General features: G+C 44.5%; 1 long non-coding RNA gene across 3 annotated transcripts in view; it reads left to right on the top strand.

The window, feature by feature from the left end:
• LOC129128367 (uncharacterized) overlaps positions 1-25633 on the top strand; it is a 43870-nt gene that overhangs the window by 2418 nt on the left and 15819 nt on the right. For 2 of the 3 annotated variants that reach the window (XR_013184625.1, XR_013184626.1), the window contains exons 2-4: positions 4745-4864; positions 5228-5353; positions 11505-11544. This is a non-coding gene — a long non-coding RNA (uncharacterized LOC129128367). Of the gene's footprint in view, positions 1-4744; positions 4865-5227; positions 5354-11504; positions 11545-15133; positions 15261-25633 lie in introns of those variants that run through there. The other variant, XR_013184627.1, reaches the window with a different exon arrangement.

Genomic DNA, 25633 nt, shown 5'->3' with positions numbered 1-25633 from the left:
CTAGCTTATCACCTTTAAAAATGGCCTAAATCCCACATTTAGAGAAATTTTAATCAGGTACATTTTTACAAAAGATCCAGGGTCCCAGGAACTTTTTGAGTGCAGAAATGCTAACGAGTTAGCTCTGAAAAGGGAGGGGAAAATATATAATATAATATAATATAATATAATATAATATAATATAATATAATATAATATAATATAATATAATATAATATAATATAATATAATATAATATAATATAATATAATATAATATGTCTATAAAGTGTCAGTAGGCAGTCCCAGAGAGAAAGCTGGAAGCTGTTTCAGAGCAGTGGTGCGACAGGGGGAGGTCAGGCCAGAGCTCCTGGAAGCTCCCTTGGCTGCCCAGTGCCAGTCTCGTGCTGGGTGTGCAGCAGTGCCACCATGTGACACTTTGGATCGTGTCACCGTTCTGTTTAACACAATCTGAACGATTGCAGGGAGCTGGTGGAGGTCAGTGGAGTTGATGCACTACAGTGAAAAGGAATTTTTGTAGTGCAAAAGCAAGCTCGGGTTTGCATGCACTGTGCACAGAAATGTTGTGGGCGCAGAAAGCTTTGCCTTTCAGGTAACGGCCCTAAATTTAGTGAGTTCAGTGGCAATCCCTTCCACTCTGATTCCGAATCAAAGGCCACTTGCCAAAGACTCAAAGATTTCACTTCCTTTCCGTTCCTTGTCCCAGCTGCAGCGGTGGGGGGCAGAGAGAGGGGCCAGGATCCAGCGGGGTCAGGATGGGCTGGGCTGGGCTGGGCGGGAGCTGCCGCCCGGAGCAATGCCGGCCCGGCCCGCCTGGTGGCAAACTGCTGTCGCTGGAAATGCCTCCATTCAGCACGTCTGGAACAACAAATGCGCTCTCTGGGACTGCAGGCTGTAATCTCATCCCCGTGCATTTTCATTTGCAGGGCCCTGCTCATCCCTCTCGAATAGCAATATTGCCTCCATCAGATACTGTCTCAACAAACGCGGAGTTCGTGCTGCAGAGATAGCGTCTGTGTCTCGAACTCCACAGAGTTTCGGGGGGCAAAAGTTTTCTTCATCTTCTCCCTGTAGTCCTGGAACGGCAGAAATCAATATTCTGACATCTGTAAATCCTTTGTTCCCCTTTTCACCAAGGCTTTATCAGCTGTGGGAGGGAGGGATGGGGGGAAGAGGGCGTTGAGAGAGCCATTGTCCCTTCTCTCGGGAATGATCTGGAACTACTATGCAAATCTTCATTTGAAGACCCTGGGAACTGGGGGAGGGCTTTAGCTGCGAGCTCAGTGGGAGGGGAGCTCTGAATCCCTGCTCACACACTCCTGCCTAGTGCAAGGAGCTGGGAAGAATCTTTTGAACGAGCAGAAGAGACATTTTGTGCTTTGTGCGCTCCTGTGAGGCTTTGCACTCTTTATGTCTCCTGTTTTGTGCCTTTTTTCTCCATACTTCTTCTAAATGTTTGCATAAGAATTGGGGGCGGGGGGGGGGGGGTGGTGAGAGATCCAAGAGCTGCGATTAGCAGGGATGAAGTCAGAAGGGTGCAGGGTGCGGCACCTCTCCTGCCTCCCTCTCACACCCTGGGGTCTCCCACCAAGTTGTGGAGCAGCTGCAGTGCTTCTAACGCACCTACATCCCGATTGCTGGCATTAGCATATGGCACAGGCACAGATTCAGCAAAGCAAATGATTCAGCTGGTCAGGAGTAGTGGAGTAGAATAATTTGCCGTTCTGAAATTATCGCGTTGTAGCCAAGTCTTCTCTTACAGGGGCAAAGCCCCAGAGAGCAGAAGCTGCTTTGTGAAACCCTGTGGGCTGTCCCGGCTTGGCTCCGAGCTCTGTGTCACCTGGTTTGTATTAGGGCAGGGTCACACGAACTGCCAGCTTTCCTGGAAGTTATGTTGGGTTCTCCGTAGGCCTCGTGGAAGGGGAAATATCCTGGCCTGAGTTGTAGCCACATGGATGAGCAGGAGAGTGGGGCAGGGACGATTCAGATGCATATCTCTGCATTTTTGTGTTTATAACTACTGTAAAGGTGGTCATAGTCCTTTTGATTTCCTGACCTTCATTTTCAGGTCATCTGTCTCATCGTTATGTTTTCAAACTTTTAAGGGTTTAATGCTCCAGAAAACTAAAATTTACTTTTGAATAATGACAACCCTGGAAAATGGAACACTACTCACTCTCTCCTGAATAGCTGAGAAGATGTGACCACTTAAAAATCTCATTTTCTGTCAAAAGTATAGGAACTGAGCCCTGATTGTGTGTTACCTCCCACATGAAAGCCACGCAGTGTAAACCACTGGTGTTTGTCCTGCAGTACTTTGCTGCTGTGCAGAAGGAAAGTGCTCCACAAGCTTGGTCTCATATGCACAGCTGGCTCTGAGTCTGCTCTGGTTTTCGGTGTGTAGCTCTAGCATGACTCAGCTGATGGGTGAACCCCTGGAATGGTGCAAGCTGGAGCCAGCCTGGACACGGCCTCTGGCTCCTGTCAGTGCCCCCAGCACCTGTGCACGCTCCGTGCCCATGCAGATGCTTTTCTCAGTGCACTTGTTTGCATGAGGGCTGGTGTGTGAATGCACATTCTTCTCACCCACGCCTCAGATACACATGCAAACATACATCCTCGAGTGCACACAGCCATTCCCTTTCTCTCATACACGTTTGTGCACATACACAGACCTTTTTGAAAGCTCCTGTTTTCAGAAAGGTTTTATTTATAGGTCCTGCCTGGTTGTGAATGTGAAAGAGAGAAAGCCCCTCAGAGGGTTCCTTTCATGTGTAAATCAGCCTAGGCTGAGAGCATTGGGGTCACTGAGAGGAGGATTTCACTCTTAATTACTCAGAGAGAAAGCAGGCAGGGGACTTTCTCAAACTAATAGGGTTGTTCTCTGCTGGGGAAATCAGCTTGAGACGCCCAAATTTCTCTTGCATCAGACTTCGGGCTCTGATTCACGGGCCTCTTCTGCCAGTAGCCAGAGCTGTCTATGTGGCACTCGGAACAAACAGTTCAGCTTCCAAAACAGTTTACTTATTAAAGATGGTTATGCTCACTCTACTAATTGGGTGTTCTTTGGAGACCAAGGGAAGAGCTGACCTAGCTTGCTTTGGTTTTATGCTACTTTATTGACAAAGATATTAGTCTGTGATAATGTATCTGTGACTCCATCCTCAGTATTCTTCCAGACCTGAAAACTCACACTTCTCTGCCAAGTAGAAAAATGCTCTCCAGATTAGTCCAGTGAGCAGGACTCTGAATTTGAACTTGAAACCAGCACTGGATTCCCAGTTCAGATTCCCACCGAATGCCTTTGTATCTTTAGCTGTGGAATGGAATAATCTCTCTGGAATGGGACTGTTGAGAACAAAAGTCAGTCTGTATTGTGATACTCTTGGAATAGGGCTGTGAATGCCAAGGTAAATGGGTGTGTCTGAAGAGATGTGTCTTTTTCCTGGGATGCAATACAAGCACGGGGATTCCTCTGCTGAAGTAGAATTGTCACTCTCTGGTCATAAAACTGAGTCTGGAAATCTCCTGCGGAGGTGAGAACTCCCAGTCACAAGACACTTGAGTTGTCCAGAGGGACTTGAGGGCCTGCTTGGGCCACCACACACTAACAGAATGTGTAGCTGTCAGCAGCTGCAGGGAAGAAATCTGTGTTAAGTACATACTCATACAAGCATGCGACTGTGCACTTACACATGTTTTAACTTCACTTGACAAAATTTACACTTTCTCATCTGTACCTCCTTTTCATATATGGCCTCTGCTTTTCTGAACCAGAAATAAATGCATTGAGGGCTGAACATTCCCAGCCCATGCACAAATAGCCTCGTGGGAGCCTTGATTCAGGATTCTTGGAGCTGTCTTAGTTCAGCTTGCCTGGGAAGGTGGAGGGGTTTGTCTGGGAGCACCTGTTTGAAGATGCTGGCTCATAGTGGTGGGAGCCATGGGCAAATGAGGTCTGAAGTATCTGCAGAGGTCAGAGGGAAATGAATGGGTCATTTCTTTTGCAAATGAGGAGCTGCAGCCTGGAGCAGCCTTAGCAGAGCCCAGCATGTGGGTCCTGGCTGTTCCTTTTCTGACCTGATGGAAATGGGGCCCAAAAGGACTTCCCTGATGGAGTTCTGTCTCCATTAAACAGCCTTTGTTATCTTTTCCTCCTGCAGCATGCACTGGGTATAGAGCATGGATTGGGGGTTATCCTGGCTACCAGCACACTCAAAAGGATGAAGGTTTTATGGCTGCAGAGAAAACCTTGGGCTGCAGGGTATCCTTATTGCCTGTCCAAGAGGAAAGTCTTGGTTTAAGATGTAGAACACATGTATATTTCTGCTTTAATGCTCCTTTTTACTCAACCTACACTGAAATGAGTAAATCCAAGGGCTGCTTTAAAATAATGCACATAACTGACTAATGGATTAAAAAGCCTGGATTCTGTTCTTCATTCTGGTGGTAAATTTTCAGTTACTCTGCAAAGCCCTCTGAATGCCTATGCCTCACTTTTTCTGCAAAACACTGAAGAGAGGTAGTGTTGTTTTTTGGGTTTTTTTGTAACATCTTGAGGATTTGGGGTACAAGATGCTTTATCTATACAAAATATCACTGTTAGCACTGTCTGTCAGTGAAGTCTCTTTTAATCTACTTTTATGCAACGTTACTTTCTCTGAATTGTTGATTTAGAATTAATTTTAATGTTATATAAACAATGTCAGTTCTCTCTTGCCATTTGCTCTTTTGCTTCTTTGCAGACCACCGGGGAACTCCTTTAGCTGTGACATTGTAATGGGAGGTGGAGACACCTCGAGGAGAAGGTCGAGACAGACAACAGCAATTCCAGTCAATAACATCCTGACTTGCCTCGATTACAGGTTTGTGTGTGATCTGTGCATGCCATCTTTCCTATGTACAGGTATTTGCAATGAGGCAGGACATGAAAATAACTGTCTCCTTTGTAGGAGCTCTATGGGTAGCTTCCTATTATTATCATTGTCTTTTCACAGCTTCAAATAGAGTAGGGCAAGGTGAGTGTTTTAAGGGAAGGCAGCTAAGGTTGGAGTCAATGTACTGAGGGTTTTCCCTCACTGCTGTTATGTTACAGCCATGACAAGCAGCTAGAACAGTCCTAGGACTGCCAGAACTTACTAAAGGGAAACATGAGCTTATGTTTAAATTTTACCTCTGCTGTGTGTAAAGGGTTGTTTTTTATGGCTTTCATCTCTATTTTCCTTTAGAAACATCAGAAGAACTGTACACCCTTCAAATCTGTGTTGATGTGTTTTAAATGTATGATATGGAGCACATCCACTCTCAGCAGGTTGCAGGAAGGGGCCATAAAATCATAACACATCTTTGGAGGGGTAAGCTTGTTCTTTATTTCCTAGAAGCATCAGCTGGGTTTACACCACTTTATGTGGGAAGAGCTGCAGGACAAGATGAATGTTCTGAGGTCTCAGGGACAATTTCATGTTTGGGGTAAGGCTGTGGAGCCTCTGTCCAGGCAGTAATTTGACAGCAGATACGGGCACACAGTAGTGCAGGCTCTGAAAATTGCAGAAGCCTGCTGAGTTATTGTGAGCTGTTGTGGGCACATGGGTCTGCCTGCCTCACATTGTGCAGACATAACTGAGGCGTAAAGGAGGCTGGCAAATTGCAGAACAGAGATGGAAGGAGGAACAGGGGGCTGAAGAAGAAAAGTTAAGGGTTCGTAGGCAATGGGCTCAAGCCTAGTTGTGAATTCCTAGCAGGTTCTTGGTCTTTAAATGAAAACGTTTGTCAAGTAACATACTGATTTAATGTGGGAATGGGATAGATATCTGCAAAGGTTTTGTGGTTTTTGGTCTGATTACAAGAGATTTAACAGAGAAAGCAGTTTTACTTTCTCCCAAGGTATGTATTTGTTCATGTACCAAAACTAAATAGGGCAGGCAGTATAGATGACAGCACACAAAGTGAGGCACAGATGATACATATAATGTTTCTACAGATTTGGACTGATTGTAAATAAGGCATATAATGTGATTTCCTTCTGGTAGTGTCCAACCATACCATCAACAGCATTGGTGAATTATCCAGGGCCTTGCATCAGCTGCACTTTGCTACACCTGGCTGCTGGTTTGCATCCTCTGTGCCACAGACCCACTCCTCTTTTACCTGGGCAATGTACCTGGCATTTCCATCATGAGCAGCACCTTTCTTGGACCCTTCATTAAGTCCTGTCACTGCAATGGACCTCAGTGTCACAATGTAGTGCCTTGGCTGTACTCAGCAGTGGCTGTGATCAGGCTGCATGTCTGTGCTGTGCTTGTCACCAAACTGCTGGGACAGATGCATTCCACAGAGCACAGCCAGCAGCTCTGTCAGGGCTCTGTGTAACCCTTTCTGGTGCCTGTCAGGAATGTACCAGGCTCTGCACAGCAGATTGGTAGGCAGTCTCACTACCACACCTCTAGCTGATGGACAGGCTTGTAGTATTTTTAGATTGGACCCTCATTTCAAATTTGGTTTTGTTTATTTGTTTTGTCTTTTAAACTTTCAAAAGCTTTTTCTCAGACCCTGAACCATTCCTATGCTGGTGCCTTGTGAGTTAGTAAGGACTCACAAGTTTTTTTGGTAGATGTGTGCAGGAAGTAGCTACAGGGTTGGTCATTCCTGTAAATCATTGGACTCTTCATAAATTTAATTCTGAGCTTTTCCTTAAAAGCCCTCTCCCAAAGTGGACACAAGACAATGGACACCAGCAGGCACAGCTCCCAGTGACTAGGATATTGTCACATATCCAAAAGCCTGGTGGGAGGAGCAGACATTAGGTCTGAATTCATCCTGGCAGGGAGATTTGGCTGAGAGAGAAGGAAAAGAAGGTCAAAGGCAGCTCCAAGGAAACGGCTTTGGTTTAAAATGTTTCATTAGAGTTTTCACACTGGAAATATAAAGTACAAGAATACAATTACTTGGCAGAGAAGCCACATTTAGTAACAGTCCTGTATACTTTCAGCATTCTGTATGGAAGGACACACAATATATCCCTGACCACCTTAGCAAATTTATGGGTTTCTCTTCATAAATGTGGGTTTTTCCAAAATATTTTACATAATTTGGAAGGGTTTTTAATCAATATTGATAAAATATGTTCTTTCTTCAGTAGATCATTGCTCTCTACTGTATCCATGTAAACTTTGCAGGGCAGACTGGCTTTTATCTGAGCCGTGTATCAGTGTCAGTGCAGCTGGGAACACTTTTGGGATGCTCACCTCATGTTTTTTCCCTTCCCTTCTTTGATTTTTCCCAGTGTAACTCAAAAAGATAATCCCAGACACCCTTTCCCAAAGGGTTAGTCTTTCCTTATTGATTCAAGAAGTTGTCTTTTTAAAGACACTTGTTATCTGCCACTTGGGTTTTGTTGCCTCAGGAAGTTTCACCTCTCCCTGCAGGCAGGGCTGGGAGTTTGGACTAATGCAGATACCTACAAGACCTGCCAGTGCAGGGCCATGGCAGATGTCACCTGTGAGGAGGTAGGAAGTGGGGTACCAGTATGTCTTGTCTGTGCTCTTCTTTTGGGACACAGATTCACCAAAGAGCTGAGCAACTCACATGTCACAGAGGAATATATGGTGTGAGTGACTTTTTTTTTATGGGAAGCCAGGATTAGTTTACATTTGCATTTTTTCTGGTTTAAGTTATAAGCTAAAAATGTGGAAAGGCTTTGTCATTACATCTCAGTGGCAGTTTTCTTTATTTTGGCCTAGGAAGAAGGATTTCCCAAAACAAAACACAAGCACACACACAGTGCCCTGCAAAGGTAATTCCTTACCAGACCCTGAAACAGTTGAAGTACAGATTGTCTGTTTTGCACACTGCTAACCTCTTTGGCATATTTGTACCCAGGTTCCTTTGTCAGCACCTGGAATCATTTTTATGTTCTCCCCTGGCTGTGCTGGGCAGTGTGCTGACAGGGCCCTGAGTGCACCAGCTGATTCTGCAACCTCCTACCCCTGTCCTACAGGTTTGGCTGCCTGTGTTTGAGGTCTGTCATGATGCAGTGGAATGTAAGCTGGGATAAGAGTGCTGTGAGAAGAGCTGTCTGCCAAAGGGCTGGGAGAAGCCAGCTGGGGCCTCCCAAGTTCCATTGGGAGCCATGGCACAGAGCTGCCCTTGTCCTCAGTCCTCATGTGGGGTGGGCTGTAAGGCTGTTTGTGCCTGGCTGTGGCTGATCCTGACTTGACTTCCTGGCTTTGCTTCAGACCTGGCACTTCATCCCTGTGGGCTCCCTGATCTCCTGGCTCTATGTGGTCACTGTCACCAGACCTGCTCTGCTCTTCTTGCTTGGTCACTGTCTGTGTGCCCCTTTACCCAAGGTCCCTGCTGTCCCTGCTCACCTTTGCTCCTCAGGCTCCCCAAGCTCCTCTGCAGCTGCTGCTCTGCCCCGCTCCTGGCATGGACCACAGCCCCTCCGTGTGTCTGAGACTCCTGGAGGGGATGGGCACGGATATGAGAGATAGTATTGCAATGACAGTAAGGAAGATGTGGCATTAATTTTGCCTCCCTTCAGCTACCTGAAAAGCCAAAGCAAAATTCAGGTCTGTCAGCAGGAGCCCGGAGAGCAGCCGGCAGGAGGAGCTCGCTGGACACGCCGCTGGATCGTTCCCAGGCACTCACAGACGCGGGTTTCAAGGGCATCGCGTTAGATCTGCCTTCTTGGGACTTTCTTGCAGACAAACCACCAACAGCACAAGGCAGAGGAAACTTCGTGGTATTGCAGCCGAGCAGCCCCAGTGATTTATATTAAACGTGTTTTAGACTTTTCTCAGCTTGTTACTCCCACCATCATGCTTTTTCCTGTCATTATTTTAGATACTTAAGGTGTTCAGGAAGATACTGAGGGTGTCTTTTATTCCCTAGAAGCAGCCAAGTGTTTTATTTTCCAGGAAAGTTAGAGTAAGATTTCTTGGACAGCATCCTAACCACGGAGTAAAGAATTCAAAAACAATGTTTGTCTTAGCATAGGAAGATATCCTCCTGGAGTCCTCATGACCTCTGAGAAGACCTGCAAGCACAAAGCTCTGAAATGTATCAGTACCACTCTGAGTATTGGCTTGACAAAATTGTTCAAGCAGTTCTGCCTCCTTGTATACAGCTCACCTTTGTCCTCTGTGAGAAGCGGGCACAGAGGACAGTAGCAGCTCTTTTGCACAACACGGTGTTCTCTTTAGTTAGGTGCAAAGTGTCACTCTGCTTCTCAGGCCAGTCCTGCAGCCCTAAATTTCACAACCCCCATGGTCGTGCCTCTGCACCACCTTTAAAAATAATTAAGTTGTTTGTTTTTTTTAAGTTGGTGAATTCTTTGCTTTTGTAAGTCTGTCCCTCATTTAGTTACTAAATGGGAGCTGGGTGCCTTCTGGTCCTGAATGTTGCTGTAATAATTATTTTGATTCTGAATGTGCCAGAAACTATTCTAATGCATATCAGTGTAAATTAAGTCAATAGAGATTCTTCAAATTTATCCTGGTGTTCAAGAGAATGGAATTCATGCACTTCAATTTACAGCTTATTAAGTGATCAGAATTAATGAACTTGCAATGACCTTTTCTGTTCTTGTTTACACGTTTTCTTCCTATTCACTCATAATGTACATGATTTAGAAAATGCAGAGAGTTGAAAAGGCAGCGTGTGGGTCAGATATGTCCCATGGAGCACAGCATTGTGCTTCAGGCTTTAATCATATTTTCAAAGCTGCACTGTAGAAATGGCACCTCTGTTGATGCTCAGAAACCCAGCTTGATTTTTAGAACCCTCTCTGCATTCTGAAAGCTAGAAAAACATTTGTACTAAGGAACAGGGAAGGTGTTCTTCAGAGTCACTGGAGTTTAATAGATGCTGAACAATTCCTCCTTTTTTTTGTTTTTTGAGAATTGTTTTTCAGTGTAGTACCATATTTCAGCCTGGAGGTTGGGAATAATACAAACCATTGGATCCATCTTCCCTTTTATTCTGAGGTTTGGAAATCACTTGGGATGTCACCAAGAAAACCTCACATAAACCCTCATTTTCCCAAGACCAACTGAACATTATTGCACTGTGATTCAGCTCAGTGTTTGAATGACAAAAGTTTCCCTTTCATTTTCATTATGTCTAAGGCTAAACTTGTGAGGCTGTGTGCCCATCTGGTCATTGTTTCTCTCTGACTTCATGGTATAGGATGACTTCTAAATGCTTCATCTGATCAACTACAACAATTTCAGTGACTTTCTATCATTACTGTGAGAGGGAACACCAGTAATTTGTGGAAATACTAGGAAATCAAAAAGGGAGAATTGTGAAGCAGCAGTGATTTAGGCACCACTGCACTTGAAGGTGTGAAGCAACTGGGTGATAGCTCTTGCATACCAATACCTTTATCTCATCTCTGGCTATTGTTCTAGAAAAGTTACCTGAGCACACAGAAAGATCTGTCACTAGATAAATACGGGGCTTGTACCCGAAGTTAGAAAGAAAAAGAAACCCTGATGTGAAGGAGTTAAGGGTGCTCTGCTAAAGGAGTAATGTACACATGCACAGGAACACTGACAGTGACATTTAGAGAACCCATTTACTCAGGGAGTGGAGGTAGATGGGGCATTAAAATGCTATTGTAAGAGAGAATAAGGGATTCCTGAAGAGGAAAACGCTGCTATCACAGCAACACATACACAGCCTGCTTGAGGGCATGCACGTGCCCCAGACACTGCCAGGGGAGCTGAGAAGCTTGGGAAGGTGGCATATGAGGCCCATGGACAGGGGGAGTGTGAGGCTTATGGAATAAATCCCTGTATGGGAGAGCAAAATCTTCAAGGGAACGGCTGTAGATAATAAACTGCCCACAAGAAATGAGAAATAGAGGGCAGGCAGCCACCTCACCCTGAGCAACTCTGCTGATGGCTGTGGAGAGTGAGGAGGACCATGGCAGCACATGGGAAAGAGGTTTCAAGCCATGTGGGCTGGTTCTGGCCGTGTATGACTTGCTGGAAACTAGAGAAGCTGGTCAGTAACCCAAGCAGGCACACGTGGAGCCCAGGGCTGGACAGAGCTCCCAGGAGAGCCACACAAGTCACTCACCCTGCAGAGAGCTGGAACTGCTCCCCTCTGTGCTGGGGCAGAGGTGGTGCCTCTCAGGGCCTACTGGGCACTCCCTGTGCCTGAGGGTACCATGCAGAGACAGCCCCTGGAAGTTGATGTATTCCTAATTCTTTACCTCTTTTGGCTCATGTACTTGCATACCAATGTTAAAAGATGAGAGAGACCCTCAAAGGCAAGCATAGAGAAGTGACACAGTACTCACTGAGGATTTGTAAAAACGGGGGGGAGGAGACCCCATGGTTGCATCCAAGGAAGGCAGGGCATGCTGGATTTACAGGACTCAGATTTAAGTACAACTGACATAAAATTCCAGTTGAAAAACAAATGTGTCTTAATATGAGTTTCAAGTACTGCTCTCTTTTTCTGAATTTGTTAATTTTTTTCTTCTTCCCTTCTTAGTGCTGAATATTCAAGCCCTCAAGACAACAACTTAACAACAGTGAGTATTTCCAAGTCCTGTTTCTTTAAAAAGTTCATAAAACTTGTCAGTACCCTAGTAAAGCTCTTTCTGCTATGCTATCTAATCCAAAGTAGTTTGTATCAGATTTATGTTCTGGCAGCTCTGTGATAAACTTGGACTCTACCACACTGCAAACACAAAAGATTACTTAAACTTGTTGTTATTGAATTTGAAGGACTCTTTTGTTTCATGGATCCACACCCTCATACCAAGCCCATGGTCCCCAATGGCTCTGTACCTTATGCATTTACAAACTTAGGCAAACTGGAATGAAGACATTTCCAGCAGTGAGAATTTATTATTTTGGTAGATTTAGCCTGTTCTTTTTGTTAAAGTTGTGCATGTAAAAAAACACAGTAGGAGATATAAAGTATTGGAGAATTCAGTGATGTTGGGTGTTTTCACCAAAGAGTCCTTGAGATGTGAAACTCAGGTTTTCTCTCTCTCACTTAAGTCTCCTTAAACCTGATGTCTCAGTTCATAAGGCTGCCCTGAAACTTTGGATCAACCTGGTAAAGTTCCTAGAGAAAAACAGTTACGCAGAAAATTAGCCGACTCTTGATTCCCCTGGTGTGAGGCCTTGCAAACTTGAGCCTGAAAACATAAAAGACTGAAACTCATGTCAGTCACACCCTCAACACAAAGATTATAGGTGTAACCAGAGGAGGAATTCATCACAAAATCTCTCTGATCTGAAGTCAAGCAGAGCTTTGGAAACAGCTGCCAAATACCCAAGGCCAGAGAGAGACCTCTCATCCCAGGGCCAGTTCATCACCTGTGTTATCTGGGGCTCAAAGCTTGCTCTATCCCCAGACTGTGGAAAGAGGAAAACTTACTGACATCCTTTGCAAAAACTGGAATGTTTTATTTGTGCATTGTGTTTGGTGGGTTTTTTGGGTTTGTTTTTTATTTGTTGTTGTTGTTGTTTTTTAATGTTAAAATGAGTCAACATTTGGTGAAGGAATAATAATTTTTTTACTATGACTCCAGGAGAAAAAGGTATTTACTGTCTCCCCACTTCCAAGTGAGAAATTCACCTTATAACAGCAGAGGTACCTTGGGGTTGCACCTAACAGTGACTAGCATCTCTAATAGTACAATGGTCTGTACTGTCTGACTGCCCCTGGAGCAAAAAATCAGTTCAATCATTTATAATTCATCTTTAAATTACTTGTCTTGAAAAGGCTGTATATTACTGGTGTATGACCATGCAATCTGGTGTCTGTGTTGTTTCTCTACTCATCACCACCACTATTTTACTTGTTTGTTGCCTGATTGCACTGACATTTGTAAGACATTAACGAAATTTGGGGGTTTTCTTCTAATGTTATGTCCCAAACTGTACATGACTAGCTCAGTGGGACTCTGGTGCAGGTCACTCTGCATTACTCTGAAAGCTGCTGGAAGTCCAGGTGTGCACAGGCAGCAGGGACAGGCAGAGGACACAGTGAACTTCTCTGCTGGGTTTTGGTTTCAGCCCCATGCTCTGTGCTGTTGTGTTGTGCTGTGAGAATCCTTCAGTTCTTCTTCCCTTTGGGTCTTCAATGCTAGCAGATGGAAATCCAGCTCAACTTTCAAAAACTCTGAATAATTTATTAAGAACAAAATTGTTGGGTCTGAGAGCTGGTTCCTTTCTCTTTTTCTTTCTCCTTTTCTCTCTGCAAACTGCCTTTCAAAACCAAAGTTTCTAATTACAGGTCAGGGAGGCAGGTTTAATCACACAGCAGAGCCCTTGATGCAGCATTAGAGAGTGTTATTTATACACCTGAATTAATAGGGATGCAGCATTTCAGTTGAGAAGAATAAGGTGGTTTTCAATTTCACTCTTTTTATGTGAAACAAACCACATCAGATTCACTGAGCTTTTTGACCTAAATTATTGGGATTCTGAGTAACTAGCAAGTAGCTGCTGTGCAGAGCTAGGGAAAAAAAAAAAACAAGAATAGACAGAGAACTGCTTACATAGCAGAGGAACAACAGAAGCAGGATGTATTGGAAAAAGCTGAATTGGAATGGAAAGAGGAAGCCATTGGGAAAACTGCAAGGGTAGAAATGCACATATGCAATTGTCTATACCGAGGAAAACTTTTGGAGAGCTGTGGCATCCACAGAAACTGAAGTGCAATGTCAGTCTCTTGGCACACACTTAGATACCTCAAAATATTATGGTACTTTTAGGACCAAGAATAGGAGAGATGGAGGTGAAGCATGTGAGGGGTTGCAGGGAATGTGATCCCTACCCCCTCACCCCACTTACAGTCACCATCAGCTTTTGCAGGAGGTATTTGTTCTGTAGTACTGGAAAGAAGTGGGGAATCCCAAACAAAATTGTTCATGCTGTGCTGGGAGCTCCAATGTGACTGTTTTACAGCAGCACAGAGATCCATTTTCCCTGCTAGTTTGGATATGAAACTCACATTCACTGTGGACTTTCATCCAGCTCTATCCCTGTATCTAACTTGTATATTTTGGCTTCTTGCTTGCTTTCTGCTTAGAAAGTCCAGGAAAATCTGTAGCAGCTTTCTGGACAATGTTTTCAGGGCAAAAATTTGGGCTCCTGTGCCTATACATCTGATTCTTTCAGCTGTGGAATACACTGAGATCCTGATTGGCATTGTTTGGGCTCTGAGATAGCTTTGTGTATCTCCCACTTGGCAGCTGTGTTGGGCCACATGATGGGCAAGGGGGTCCCCAACACCAGGCTTTTCCTTCTGGCAGCAGTTTTGGTTGTGGTTCACCTGTGGTGCCTGTGAGGCACCTCTCCCACAGCATGCCCTGCAATACAAAAATATCTGTCACATAAAAATCCCAAAGTGACAGAGAGGGAGGGTTGCTATGCTTCAAAATAGCTAAAATGCAGGTTCTGTGGGTATGGAGCTGAGAACAGCAGCAAGGATACCAGATCTTATGCTCAGTATGTGAGACTTGGCATGGCCTTGAACTCCTAGAAGCTGCATTTTGCTGTGAGTGGTAGATTCCTAGAAACTGTACCCAGCAGCCTCTAAGCTTAGCTAAGAGACAGATGTATGGAACACAGGCAGCACCTATATGATATATTACTTAAGGAAAAAAAGGTTATCTACTTATGTAAATTTACATTCACTCCCAAGATAATTTTTTGTTTGGTATACTTAGACTGTGAACCCTGTCCTCATGTATGTCTGCAAATCATTACCACAGTGCTGGAGCAGAGTGTGTGGGGAATAGGAACTGATTCACCAGGTCCAGAGCATCACAGTGCCCTGGCCACTGAAGCTCTCAGAGTATGTCTCCAGCAGTGTGTCAGGATCCAAAACTGGGCTGCAGGCTGGATGGAAACTCAGTTGTAGAAAAGAGGTCAGAAGCCTGAGAGAGCAGGCAAAAGGGAAGTGTTCAGCAGAGAAAGATGAAAACAACTGTTCCCCTGGACACAGTGGGAGCAGCCAGCTATGCTTCCCAGGCTTTGCATTGCCAACAGGAGGTTTTCTACTGTTCCACTGTTCCATTATCTGCCAGGCTGCCAGGGAGGAGGATGTGAGGTCTGTGTGTGCTCTCCCTGTGACATCCCTGTTATTACTGTCACTTGCAGCTGGCTGACGCCCACCATGACAGAGGCCACCAAGGGTTTGGTGCTGTGTTGTACACCAAAGACAACTTGTCTCGTGTCGTAGTCAGGCTGCCCTGCCTGTGGGAGGAGATTTAGGGAGCACTGCTGCTTTTTGGTATGTATGTATGTGGGTTTTCTTCCCCAAAAATAGCTACCTGTTGAAGTGGGAGTATTTCAGAAGGGAAGAGGATTAGCAGTGGTGACATGGATGGTCATATTTCAGGGCAAACACCTGTAAATCAGTCTAAGCCTGTAAGTAGCAACCTATTAAACTGAGTTCACCTCAGCAGCACTTGCCCTGTGTCTGCTTGAGAAGGCTGGATCCAGTTACCCAGCCCTCAGAGTAGAGCTGCTGCTCCAAGCTCAGCCTTTCCCCATCTTCTGTACCACTGCAAATGGAGCAGCTAAGGATGGTAACAGCTGACAAGACAAAACACATTAAAGAGGTGATGACATCTTTTTAATACATCATCTGTATTTCTACTTCTCTCTTATCCCGTTTCTGGCCCCTCTTGGAGCTCTGAAATGCTTTTCCTTCTTGTTTTGTTTTTATGGGCTTTTTAGTAGAGAAATTCTGTTAACATTAGAGATGTTAGATGGAGTCTTCCTGTGCTGTCCCTTCTGTTCTGCAGAAAAGCTGCCAGCAGGGATGTGTTGCCTGGTTTGCTAGAGGGGAAGCACACAGCTGTTGTATTATCCCATGCCCTTTCCAACCTGCAGGTGTGCAATGAGAAATCAGAATATTAATTTGAATCCTCTGTTCTTGCCCTGGGTTTCTGGGTTTTCAAAAAGGACTTGACCATGTGGAATTTCTGAATGAACGGATGCAAACTCCCTTTTAACAAACTTTACATAACAAAGTGCTAAGAACACTTTTCCTATAGATATATGGCTTAACCACAAAGTATTAAAAGTTACTTTGTAAACAAACATTCTGTACCTGTGACCTGGCAGTGAAAATGTTACAGGGTCACAGAGCTCAATCCAGTTCTCTCAGCAACTTCCAGAGTGATTTCTGACATTACAGTATTTAGTTCTTGGGTTCCACTGTTCCATTATCTTAGAAAATAACAACCACCTCACCAAGACTCTGAAGACATGTGAGATCTTTGTCTAGTTCATGTGTGCAACTGAGATTGCATAAGGAAAGTATCCTTGTTTTTACTGATATTTAAATATTCTGTTAGTCACTCTCCTTTTTGTACCTTACATGTATGTGTGTGTGTGTGTATATATATATATACACACTTTTATATAATCTAATTTATATAACTTATAATCGATGATGAGCCTACAAAGTTCTTAGGAGTCACTGCTTCTTCAGGTCAGTTACATCCACCCTTCTCCTAAGAAAATCGAAAATTGGCATTCAAAAAAATTTGCGTCCACATAATTCAAAGTGAATATCATCCCTTGTTTACAGATTCTGAAAGTAAAATTTCAGCAGGGATTTATACATATGAGAGAAATATAGGAGTCAAATGCTATATAAGGATGTTTCTGTAAGTATGTGTCCTGTGTTTTCAGTAAGTGTTCAGAGATCCTTCTGGCTTTGGAGTTTGGGAATTCCTGAGAACAATCGGTGTGCCTCTGAGATGCTGCATTCATCCCTTCAGGACTGTGCTGATAGTCACTTTCCTTGCTCAAACACCTTGCCCTAGTTTCCTTCCAAGAACTAAGAGTGTTAATTTCTTAAGAAACTTCTGCTAATTGTAAAGTAAGTGGTCTGGGGAGAGGGGTAGACTCAGCTGTATCAGAAAGAAGATCCAGTTCTGCTTGTACAGAATAATGAAGATTTGGCTCTGTCAAAACCCTATTCCCAAATTTTCTCTGGTGTTTTTGGGAAAGACTGCACCGCTGTGGGAAGCACTGTTGGCCTGGGTGAGTTGCTGGCATAAAGCTGTTGATAAAAAATGCACTCTGTGCCATTGCCTGGGTAAAGAACATTTCATTTTCTAGTGGGCATGAGGAGTTGTCAGTGTCATTGAAATTTTGTAGCTCTGAATAGTTGCTGTAAATTTCATCTGGGCAATATCCCCAATTGTGTTAGATATAATTACATTCAAAGTTCTTTTTAATCATTTATTTGGAACATGTCCCAAGATTCAGCAGTTTTGGACTGGGACAGAAATTGAATTATTTATTATCAATTAGAGGTTGTCAGAGCCTTTGACACCACGTTGAGCTGGCATTGTTTGGTATCTGTATTAATGATCGTATAGATAAAAGCATGAAATTATTGGTTGGAAAGCTTTTATTCTAGGCTGAGAAGGCTAGTTTGCATACTTGGCTGGATGCTTCCTTACACTCACTGTCATTATGGCTCTGTTTAATCAAGTCAACGTTGCCTGTGGAATTGCTTGCCCATAAATTGATGAATTGAGTGTAAGAATAATTCCCCCTAGATTGAACCCAGTTGTGACTTCCCTTGCCATCCCAGCCCAGCACATTTAGACTCTTCTGCTTTGGCTGTGGTCTGCTACAGACCCTGGAACAATCTTTGTCACATCTGTTCTTTTCTTAGAAGAGCAATTTATTGATGGCTGCTGGTGCTATGGCAATGCTGGGTGCTGAGCCTTTGTTCCCCCAGGTGAGGGGACAGAGCCCACAACCTCACAGGTGTTCCTGGCCTCTCTCACAGCTCTCTTGTGCACCCTTCTCTCACATCAGTCTTAACAATGATTTTTCTTATTGTGCTTTGGCACTTTGCAAGAAAGCTCAGCTTAAGAGGGAGATCACATTACGGAAGAGCAGAGTGTGCTCCCAGAAACATCACTGCAGAAAGGGAAACTGTCATGGAATCAGAGGACAGGAGCATGGAGAAGATGCCACTTGTCTCCTTGAGTGGCTAAGGAGAGAGGATATTCATGTGAAATTGTCTCATCCCCGTATCTCCTCAGTTTTGTTACCAAGGTTAGTATAGCCTTAGTGGGAAAAAGAAGGGGGGGGAATCCCTTCTGAGGACATACTTGCACCATTTTTTGTAGCAAATAAGTTTTGTTTCTGCTTGCACTCTGAGCTGCTGGAAGCTGTGTGCATTAGCCCTGTACTGAGACTGATCCAGCATATTACAGGATGTGATTTGAACAAGGTTATAAGAAGTTACATGCTAGATCTGCAGAAAGAGTGGGAACTTTTCATATGATAACAACAAAAATTCATAATTCCCTCACCAGTTCTACTCCCCATTGGAGTCAGTTTCCACTGTCTTCTGAGAATTCCAGTTCTTGAAATTTATGTAAATTTCTTAGTGGGATCACTGATCTGGGGTTTTTCTTCTTCTGATTTTCTTTTTCCTGCTTCACAGCATACTTATCAAAAGCAGGGTTGTCCTACTGTCACAAGGAAATTTTTTGCACACACAACTTTTCCACTTATTTCATTGCAGTAAAGGAAACTGGGACTAGAGAAAGAGAGAAGTTCTCATTTTACTGGGAAATTTCGAGATTTCAAAATAATTCCAGAGTGTGTCACATTTTAGATCAAACTTTCTTACAAAATTAAACTCTGAAAACATTGTCTTCTTTTAATCAGAACAGTTCCTCTGATTTCAGTGTCTTTAAACTGAAAAAAAATCTAGCTTTTTATATAATTGTATATATTTTTTTTTTTTTATTTTGAAACGCTTTCCTCAACTATTTGCAGTACATCAAAAATGCCAAAATAGGTCTTTTTGACATTATTTAAATACCACATTCATTTTGTTAAACTGAGAAATCATAATGTTTTTCAAAACAATTGGGCTTCAACAAACAAATTTTTTCCTTTAGCATTCATCCACTCACAAACACTCATTATCTAGACAAATATTTTAATACTATGTAACTCTCATTCTTTTCAAATTGGTGACTATGTGTTAAGAAGTTCCTCTTCCAGTGATCTCACTTGGAAAAGCCGAGGCTGCTTGCATCCAACCTCTCAGGTCAGTACTGACTTCCACAAAGGAAAGTATGCAACTGGAATTCCTGGAACAGACCTCTCTCGCAGTATGTGCGTTGTATCAAAGACGCTATTTCTCAAGGAAAAAATAAACCAAAACACAACACAAAACCCAAGCCAGTCAAAACCCAGCCCATAACAGCAAATCAACAAAAGTAAAGCCACTTTTGTTATAAATCAGTTTTTGTCTTGACTTGCAGAAGGTGCAATGGCTCCTTCATCTGCTCAAATCCTTCTACTTGGAAAAAAAAAGTGGAAATGGAGAATGTGGCCTGTCGAGCTGCGGTGTAATGCGCCTCAAACGCTAGGAGCAATCCTTGTTTCACAATCTGGTAGCGATGTTCCTGTCTCCCCGCCTCCCTCTCCAGAAGCTGACAAGCAGCAGCAACTCTCAACTGAGGCAGACTTGGGAAATGACTAATTAAACAATGATTGCAGGATTGCTTCCTGCCCTGGGTATCAGACCACAAGGGTGAAGCTTCATAAAGATGGAGTGAGTGCAGGAAGCGGGGCTGTGCATACTTCCACAATGGGGGCATTATGGAGACATGCCCCGGAGGCTGCCGGAGACCTCGCTGAATGGATCCTGATACCATCGGGGAATGGAGTACCTGCTAGTTCAAAGCGAGCCTGAATGCAGGTTTTAATCCTTTCTGACAATTGTTGAGAGGAAATGGCCTTTCCTCTGACCTTATCGTTGTAAACAACAACTAGTCATCAGGTTTGTCCTGCCGAGGGAATAGTCAAGGTCTATGCAAGGATTTGACTTCATATTTTTTTCTTCTCTGATTACAATGGTTTAATTCTCTAGACCTGAAATGCATTCTCACCCCTTAATATACTGACTTCATGTACATTCTTTCTTAATTATTGAGTCCATACAGCTCGGCCTGGTTCAAATTAGCTCCTTGGAGCTGTGGCATACGTCCCATGGCCAGTTTCGGTTGCCCTGTGGTTGTTTTTATGATGGGCTGTTGAGAGATGCCTTTTCCATACACCAGTATCCCCAGAACCGGGTGTGAGACAAGCTGACAAACTCCTCTAGCATGACAGAGTTATTTTCACATTGGCCAAGAGGCAGGATGGGGAATTGCTGCTAGGCACCATTAGTGTGGCAGTTTTAGTATGATAGAAGGATGCAAACACTTCTGGAATTGCAGAGGTAGGTGGATTTGTCTCTGTGGGATCACATGGCTTTTAGAGCTAAGACAATACAGATGACAGAGGAAATAAGACAGTGGCTTTTCTGCTCCTGGAGTTCAAGCCAACTGTCTGTAAACAGCTGGACAGAGTGACAATGCAGAAGAGGGCTGACCTGCTGCACTGACGCGGTTTCGGAGTGATGAAATCCACCTCCCCCCAGATCGGGGCAGGACTTTGCCTCTGGCAGGGCCCCAGTATTGAGATGCACATCCCACATCGCGGTGCCTGTAAGCATCCCCTTCCGGGTTGCTGCTCATCAGGTGCTAAGTGCTGTAACAGATCAGCTGTCAGAGCCTTTCTGAAAGGGAATTTGCAGAGCCATTAGGAAGGCACTTCTGTGCCTGGTCATAGACCTTGGCAGGGTATAGGAGGGTACTGATGGCTTTGCATGAATGGCTTTTTCATTTCGGTGGAGTTTATGGATAGCACTCGCATGTCTGCTCTTTGGTCCCCTGTTCTGAGACAGAGAGCAAACCAGAAGAGATTCCTCCCTTGCACTGCACAGCCTGGCTGATCACTGCAAAATGAGGGATGGGCTACAGAAGTCAGTGTGCCTAAACTCTCTGCAACTCTCAGCTTTTTTTACTGGAACTAAGGAGCATTCCTCTTTCCCTAGGTAAAGAGGATGAATTTTAATCTTTTCTTCTTGTCCTGGTTGACCCAGCTTAATATCTGTTCCTCCAGCTTGTAAGGATTCTTGCTACATGTTTGACAACAGAAATGTGGTGTATTTGCAGCAGGCTGGAAATCACTGTGTGTAGGTCCAGATTTCTAGTGAAAATCTTGTAAGGGTCTGCAAATGAGAACAGGTTAAAAGCCATTTTCCTTGGGTTTGTAGGAATGTCTGAGTGGGCTGTGGTAGGCTAAAGTGAAACTGGTGGATTTTCATAGAGAGGATGTTTGGTTTTCACAACTGTGAAAACCTGTGGTAACTTTAGGCTGTGTTTTGTGTAACATATTTGTGAGCAAAGAGAAGAGCCTGAACAGTGCAAAGAGCAACCTCTGAGCACCACATACATCCTCTGCCAAGGGAACGATCAAGGTCAGGGTCTCAAGTGGTGAAGTAAACAGGGCTGGATCTGCCCTGTGCTTTGTCTCTGGCACCCACATGTGCTGTGGCCAAGAACAGGCTGTACCCAAGGCATGGGTTTCTCTGATTTCCAGCAGGATGTGGGGCTGTGGGTGGAAGAGGGTGTTATAGTAAACATTTGCAGTTTGTCCTGTAGCCACGTGAAGTTGTTTTTCTTGCTCCATACCAAGATGAGTTGGAATAATTTTGCTTCCAGTTTTGTTCAGAAAACAACTATGCAAGGCTGTGGCACATGTGTGCCAGTGGGACTGAGACTTAAATAAGTGGGAAGGATCTCAAGAAGATCTGATGTGATGTGCCTGAAGGAATTTCCTTTCCTGGGGGTTGACCCCTGTGGCAAGGTTGTGTAATTAGACTGCTGGGAGATCTGGTCACTGGGAATGGTGTGTACTCTGTAACCTCAGGAGGCCAGCAGGTTGGTGGGGCTGTCCCACCATCCCGGGTATCTTGTGTGTGCTCTCTCCATCACCTGTGCACTGTCTGCATCGGGGTCACATTGTCACAAAAATGAAAGAAAGGATAGTAGAGGAAGTATTCACTTTTCAGTTGGGATGAACACAGTATTTTCTGAGAGAAATGCTCTCTGTCCATCCCACTCCTTCTCCCCTCTGAGATTTGCTTGTTTATGTGGTTGCAGGAGGTAGCTCTTTGCCTTGTTGTGGTATTACCTGTGCTAAGGAGGATCATAAAAAGCTCAAGCACTTATTGATTTCAGTAGTGGGAGCTGTGTCAACAGTGATAAAATGGTGCCTCTCCCTCAGTTATGGAATACCTGTCAGGTTTTCTCTTTCCACCCTGAGGTTCCCTTTAAGACTTTTTGAATTATTTCCTCCGCTTTATAGAGCTGTAACAAAGGATGAGTGGCTGGATCACTGTGCCAGCTTTACCTGAGTAAAAGGGGCCACAGACAGGCTGAAAGGGCTCCTGTCAGCAGGCTACTAATTGCATGTGTCCATCAGCAGGTTGTCCTTCTATCAAAGAATGTTATCTTGAGATGAATCCATAGGCAGCACAGAAGGATCTTGTTGAGAGAGGCAGAGCAGGGAGCTGTAGAGTGCTGCTGCTTATTGGGATGGTGTCTTCACAGCAGGTGCAGGAGTGAAAGGGCAGCACCAGCTCTGCGAGACCTGCTCTGCCTTGCAGTGATTGTGTTAAGAGGGAGTACACTTTGCTTTTCTTCCTCACAAGGGACCACTTGCATTTGTTTTGCACTGCTTTGCAATATTTCTGGAAGTCTGCAGTAACTGCTTGGAATTCTGTGGGGAATGAATGCTGCTTTTCCTTCTTGTTTTGTCCACACACATTACACCATGCATTGAGTGTAAAGAAGAGTAATCTCTGTTTTGGAGCTTAATGAATGCTGTAATAGACTGTCTTGGCAGTCTGCATACCTGAGAATTTTTTTTTTTTTTTTCTGCATAGTAACAGCCCAATTTGCTGTTTTGCACAACCCCAGTTATGGACTTGTCTAAGTTTTCTTGTACAGTTCAAATCTTACCTGTGGCCTGTCTTGAAAGCCTCTCACTGAGACCAGGGAAAAGGGCAATTACTTAAAAATATTTGCACGTGGTTAGACTTTTTTCTGATCTACTGAGAAATAATCACAATCACTTCCAGATTGATTCTTTGACTCAAAGAAAGCATCACCAGAGCTGACAAGGTCTCATTCTCAATATGTTATATATTGTAATTAGGATGTATATTGCTATCAGCACCCTGAGACCACAGGAGAACATGAGCTTGTTTGCCCTTACTGAATGCATGTGAGTCTCACGAATATTTTTGAAGCAGGTCAAATACTTGCCATTGCAAATCTAAGAGGCCTTAATGAAAGCAATCCTTTGAGCAGAAGTGAAGGTGGATTTCTCCCTCCTTACAAAAATGCTCAAGGAACACCAGAATAAGTTTGAAGTTGTAGGTGAAGTCTGTGGAGTTAGTTTTCTCTCTGAAGTTGTGGAGGGGAGGCTCCCATTCATTCATCTGCAGGTTGGCACTTAGCACATGTCTGGGGGCAGTGGAAGAGCCAGGCAGCACTGGGACAACAATGATAAAGTCACTATGGAAATTGAGACGCTTCCCAAAAGCAAGTTTGCTGATTATATGGCAACAAACAACTTGGTGTTAAGGGGTAGGGTAGAATCCTCTTTTTAAGTAATTGTAATTATTATTATTTAGAGGCAATTACATTGTTAAATGAACGCACAAACATTATTAGCCATCAAAGCATTACATGTGATGCTGTGGGAAGGTGGGGAAAACAGTGAAACTGAGGCATGACACCCCCTTGATACCTCCAAAATGAGGCAGAAGAAACCCCAGCACTGCGGAAATTCAGCTTTTGTGAAAAATGGTTTGTGGGATTCTCTTTAACCTGCCTACATGGATGTGCTTGAAACCCCAAAGGAGAGGGCTGGGTAGAGAAGCAGGGTGTGAGGTGCAATTCAGGTGGAGTGATGATGGAAACAGATAAGGCTACACATCCTATCATTATCACTTCAGATCCTGCCTGCCAAAATGTCTGGTCCAATATTGGTCCCACTGATTGACTGAGACACAAGACTACTAAAGACCCGAGAGGTCCTGAGCTCAGTGTAAATCCTGGGAATAGAAAGAGGTGTTGACAGAAGAACTTGCTGTCCTCCTGGACAGTCTGGAACATCTGCCCATGAGGACTGAGAAGCCTGTATTTAGCCATTTGTGTCTTTGGATGTTGAAAGTGGGCAGAAATTTTCCTGTTGAACCAAGGCTACATCCATGATTAGGACCAAGGTTCATTCTATTTCCTTGAGCTCATGCTGCCATTCACTGACTTATACTGCTGGAGCTCATTTTCATGGTTTGGTGGCAGCTTGATGCTAACTCTGAGCAAAAGCCTGGCGAGATCCCAGATGTTGCCATGATCATTTAAGAAATTCCCTCCTCCTAAGACACATGCAGGATCACAGTCCTTTTCCTTTTCCTTTTCCTGCACTCATGATGCTCAGGGGGCTGGAGCTGAGCTGCTGCGGCCCTGTCTGCTTGGGGATGGAGTTGTTTACAGGAGAGGGAAGCCTGTGTTTTTGTGGAGGTGGGGAGGAGGCAGATGTCCTGCCTCCTGTTCTTCAGCAACCAGGAGGTTTCTCTGTTCTTCAGAGTCACATACATTCAGCTAGACTTCTTTTTTAAAACGAGACCTGATAACCTCTCCTCTGGCCTCGATGGAGGAAAGCTTACCCCCAAACTCTCCTGCTGCTTTGCTTGGTGATGCCTTCAAGCCAGGGAGGACCTTTCCTGTAAACTCCTGCACAAGAGGAGGCCTGTCGCTGTGAACTCTTGCATAGTAATTAGAGGAAACAACTTTGGGCTCCCACCACTGGTTATGCAACAGGACTGGATTGTTTGTCACCACACAACCCAGCACCAACACGCTGGTGCCTCTGTTCTGACACCCCTCGTTTGCCTCCATCCATTCTCTAAGCATCTGCTTTGCAGATTGCAGGAGTTTCTGTCCCACAGTCAGCTCCCAGGTAAATCCTGTCTGGGACATTTCGAGGGAAATTGTAGCTCCACAGCAGAAATGGCCCCAGTTTCCAAGGCAACTGTCCCCTCACCCTGTTTTGAACTGCCTGGTTCCCATAGAAAGTTGCCCGTTAGTCTGGTCAGCAGCTGCTGCAGGAGCACGCCACCTCCAGAGTTGTCCTTGGCTGGACTCTTTATTCCCGTAATGAGCAGGCAGGGGGCCACGGGTGGCCTGTGCTGCAGCCCCGAGCAGGGCCTGGCGGCGCTTGGGCAGGGCAGCGCATCCAGGAGCTGCTCTTGAGTGGGTGAGGGGGTGGTTGTGCCTTTCTACCTTCCCAGGGAGAAAGTGGTGCTTGGGGCTCCTGGGAGGTGCGTGGAGCTGGAGGCTGAGGTGCTGATGGGGCTGCTCTTGGGGGTTTTTTGGCGAGCGGGAAGGTGACAAGTGAATAAGAGGGACACGGCATTTTATTTAATTAGAAAAACCAAACTCCCTAAAACTAGCCTCCGAAGGGCCTCCGTTGTCATCAGCCGCACAAAGAGCTGTGACAAATGAAAGGAACTGAGCAGAGAAAAGGCTGCTTTCTCTTTGTGTCTCTTTCCCAGCTTCTGTTTGCTTTGCTGTCTCCCTTGCTCCCATTGATCAGGCATGTGGAAACATTCCTCCTCCTGCACTCCCATTGTGGCCGCCCGGTTGCCAGGCTGCCGTTGGCTTGAATAACTTCACTAAGCCAGGCCTCTCCAAAACCATGCCA

Source organism: Agelaius phoeniceus, chromosome 18, assembly GCF_051311805.1.
Source record: "Agelaius phoeniceus isolate bAgePho1 chromosome 18, bAgePho1.hap1, whole genome shotgun sequence".
In the NCBI taxonomy this organism is placed as follows: Eukaryota; Metazoa; Chordata; class Aves; order Passeriformes; family Icteridae; genus Agelaius; species Agelaius phoeniceus.
This window is presented reverse-complemented; position numbering and strand designations above follow the sequence as displayed.